Here is a 4,144-nt window from a genome sequence, read left to right on the forward strand (position 1 = left end):
ATTTTATGATTTATTATCGCTTATAATTTGAATTGCATATATATATAATGGCTCTAGAATCCTTTAAGTGCTTAGGACCTATTTGGGTCTTATCCCGGCCCTGAATTAGTCCACACAAGATGGAGCCATGGGGACACCTTAAGTTGTTTTTGATGGGTGGGGAAGAGCTGTCTTTTTTTTGTTTGTTTTGTTTTGTTTGTTTCTTTTTTTGTCATCTACTTAACATGCTTTTCTATTCTGTTATTCTGTGTTTACGTTGCTTATTTCAAGATGCACGGATTTTATTTATATAATCTATGGAGGATATAGAGAAATCTGAATATTTAATAAGTTTATATTTGCTTGAGATTTTCGTCGTGAAAGAGAGAGACTGTCAGACAGGCAGACTCTTGTTGACTGAATTTCTTATTTATTTCACTGTAGATATTATGATAATTTATCGGATTCGGATCTTGTGAATGGCAAAAGTATTTCAGACATTTCTTTTTTTTTTTTTTTTTATCCAATCAATTTCTCAACATTAACTCGTAGTTTATGACTTCTGTTAAGTTTCACAGTTTTATTTTCCCTTCTAAGGAAAATACTTGATTCTAAAATGTCTGACTTCATAAATGAAAATACTATAACAGCAACTAGCAACAATGACAATCGCTGAGGAAAAATAAATTCTTTTGATGAAGACATAATTTGTGATAATAAAAACCACCAGTCCCATGTGGTCTAGTGGTTAGGATTCCTGGCTTTCACCCAGGCGGCCCGGGTTCGATTCCCGGCATGGGAACGCTCATTTCTTTTCTTTTTCTTCACTTGAATAACATTTATTTGAATCGATTCGTGAATTTAATTTATTTTCCTAAGTTCAAACCACAATAAAAGTAAAACTCTTAAATAATTAAAATCTACCACTTGGACAAGAAAGTGAAATCCTAGCGGTGATTGTGACACAAAGAGAGAGAGAGAATTTGAAGAAATTACGAATTAATTAGAAAAATTTATTTCTACCGTGTCTTTTTATCACATATTCGAGAGAATGTTTGATAAAGACACAACTGGATGCAACATTTAGTGTTCCCATGTGGTTATGACTCGTTGGATGTCTCTCAGGCATCCCGGGTTCGGCTGATGCAGCACTTAGTGTTACCATGAGGTTATGATTCGTTAGATGTCTGTCAGGCATCTCGGGTTCGATTCGCGGCACTTTCCGCTGTAAAGTGACTTTTTAATACAAGATATTGCCTTTAAGTTTCACATCCACTCCATCAGCGCCACTAGTCTACTCGTTCTCCTTTGACTAACCTTAACCAAAATATAGTTCTCTCTCTCTCTCTCTCTCTCTCTCTCTCTCTCTCTCTCTCTCTCTCCCTCTTTCTCTCTTTGTTTGTCATATCTTTTATTCCTTATATAACAAGTATGTATTAGGAAATAATTAACAAGATGTTAATGTTCCCGATTCTCAAATTCTAGAATCTCCCTCCCACAAAATTTCAGGCCTTGTTCCTATAGTAGAAAAGATTATCATTTTAGAAGCGGCGAGCGGTCAGAATCGTCATCATGCCGGACAAATGCTTTGCAGTATTTCGTCTGTCTATACGTTCTGGTTTCAAATTCTGCCGAGGTCGACTTTGCAGCCCACCTTTCGGAATCAATAAAGTCTCAGGTTTTGTGTTTATAGTAAAAAAGATTATTAATATTTTAAATAGCGGAAAGACGGCAAAATCGTCGCTACGCCGAACAAAATGCTTGCAGCATTTCGTCCGTCTAAACTTTCTGAGTTCGAATTCCATCGAGATCGACATTTTCTTTCAACGATTCGGGGTCGATTTGTTAGTTTTGATTCATTTTGAAAATAAAAATATATTTCATGATTTATTATCGTTTATATTTCGAATTACATATATATAATGGCTCCAGAATCCTTTAAGTGCTTAGGGCCTATTTGGGTCTTATCCCGGCCCTAAATTAGGATTTCAGGATCACACAAGGTGGAGCAATGAGGACACATTAAGTAGTTATTGTGGAGGGAGCTGTTTGGGTTTTTGATTTTTCATCATCTACTTAATTTGCTTTTCTATTCTGGGTTTGTGTTGCTTATTTCCAGTTGCACGGATTTTATTTATTATCTTTGGAAGGCGTAGAAGTGGCTGTGTGGTAAGTAGCTCGCTTACCAAACACATGGTTCTGGGTTCAGCCCCACGGTGTGGCACCTTGGTCAAGTGTCTCTGCTATAGCCACGGGCCGACCAAAGCCTTGTGAGTGGATTTGGTAGACGGAAACTGAAAGAAGCCCATCATATATATGTTTGTGTGTCTGAGTTTGTCCTCCCTCATCGCTTGATGCTGGTGTGTCTACGTCCCCGTAACTTAGCGGTTCGGCAAAAGAGCCCGATAGACTAAGTACTAGGCTTACAAAAAATAAATTCTGGAATCGAATTGTTCGACTAAAGGCGGTGCTCCAACATGGCCGCTGTCAAATGACTGAAACAAATAAAAATGAGTAAAAAAGAGTAAAAGATATAGAGAAATCTGAATATTTAATAAGATTACATTTGCTTGAGATATTCATCGTGAGAGAGAGGGAGAAGAAGAGAGGATGGAGAGAGGGAGAGAGGGGATAGGGAAGAGCAAGAGAGAGAGACAGAGAGACGGACTGACAGACAGACAGACAAACAGACAGAGGTTTGCTGACTGAAATTATTATTTATTTTACTGTAAATATAATTTGTCGGATTCGAAACTGTTGAATGGCGAAAGAATTTTAAACATTTTTCTGTTTTGTTTCATTGTGCGTTTTACTTACTTTTCCAATCTGCGTTTGCGTTGTTTATTTCCAGATACATGGATTTTATTTATAGTCCTCAGAGAAATCTGAATGGTTAATTAGTCTACCTTTGTTTGAGATTTTCATCGAGAGAGAAGATAGAAAGAGACGGAGAAAGAGAGAGTTTTGCTTAATGAATTTGTCTTTTCATTTTAAAGTAAATACAATATCGGATTCAAAATTGGTGAAGGAATTAGGAATTTCAGACAATTTGGTAGATCCAATGCTCGTTAATTCCTCGTAGTTAATGACTTTAATTAAGTTACATAGTTTGCATTTGTCTCTCTGGGCAAGATACTTCAATCGAAATGCCTCATTTGATGATTGAATATGAAGTAACAACAGTCAGCAACAATATCAACGATCATTGAAAGATATATATATTGTTGATAAATGTATAACTATCATAGCTGAAAAACAGTAATCCCATGTGGTCTAGTGGTAAGGATTCCTGGCTTTCACCCAGGCGGCCCGGGTTCGATTCCCGGCATGGGAATACTTATTATTTTTTGTTTTTTTTTCTTACTTCAGAAATTTGTTGGATTTAACTTAAAGATCATGCTACAAAAAAAGTAAGATTCTTAAATAATTAAAACGTTCATCTTGGACAAGGAAAACAAAACCCTAGTGGTGATCGTGACTCTGACAGAAAAGGAGATAATTTTCAGATATTACGAATTAATTTTTAAACAGATTATTTTGTATCACTTAGTCACTTATATCTTTGATAAAGCCATGATTATTGCATGCAACACTCAATGTTCACGTGTGGTTTTTGTGGTTATCATTACTAGCTGGAAACTTGGGTTCGATTCGCGGTTACTTCTACAGTAAAGTGACCTTTTAATGTAACATTCTTCATTTAAGTTTGACATCAACTGCATCAACGCCACCAGTCTACTCGTTCTCCTTCGATTAACCTCAATCAAACCTGTGTTCTCTTTCTCAGTTTGTCCTACCTTTTATTTCTTACATAATAAATATGTATTAGAAAACAATTAACAAGATGTTAATCTTCTCGATTCTTAAATATTAGGATCTATATAATTGACCAACCCCTCCCCCTAAAATTGCCGGCCTTTAACCAAAATTAGAGATCGTGGCACCTAATGCGCAGACACGCCCTCAGATTACGCCAACCTGCAACGATTTCTGGGTGGCGAACATGTGTGGGCTCTGTTTGCGGGACTCTTCTTTCTATAGCTCCTTGACGGAGCTGCAGTCCTGGGTGAAAAAAAAGACCGAGACTGGGCACCTAGCACCTAGAACGTCGTAATGGATCGGCAGATGTTTCGCTTTAGAAATTTATAGAGGTTTAGTGACGGGG

At 36.9% G+C, this 4,144-nt stretch overlaps 2 non-coding genes across 2 annotated transcripts; both read left to right on the forward strand.

Moving 5' to 3' along the window:
* The first annotated feature begins 709 nt into the window (after window positions 1–709).
* Window positions 710–781, forward strand: Trnae-uuc (transfer RNA glutamic acid (anticodon UUC)). The gene has a single exon. It is a non-coding gene; the product is annotated as a tRNA-Glu (tRNA).
* A 2,460-nt stretch (window positions 782–3,241) lies between these two features.
* Trnae-uuc (transfer RNA glutamic acid (anticodon UUC)) lies at window positions 3,242–3,313 on the forward strand. Its single transcript has one exon. It is a non-coding gene; the product is annotated as a tRNA-Glu (tRNA).
* The last annotated feature ends 831 nt before the right edge of the window (window positions 3,314–4,144 follow it).

This window comes from Octopus bimaculoides, chromosome 10 (assembly GCF_001194135.2).
Source record: "Octopus bimaculoides isolate UCB-OBI-ISO-001 chromosome 10, ASM119413v2, whole genome shotgun sequence".
NCBI lineage: Eukaryota > Metazoa > Mollusca > Cephalopoda > Octopoda > Octopodidae > Octopus > Octopus bimaculoides.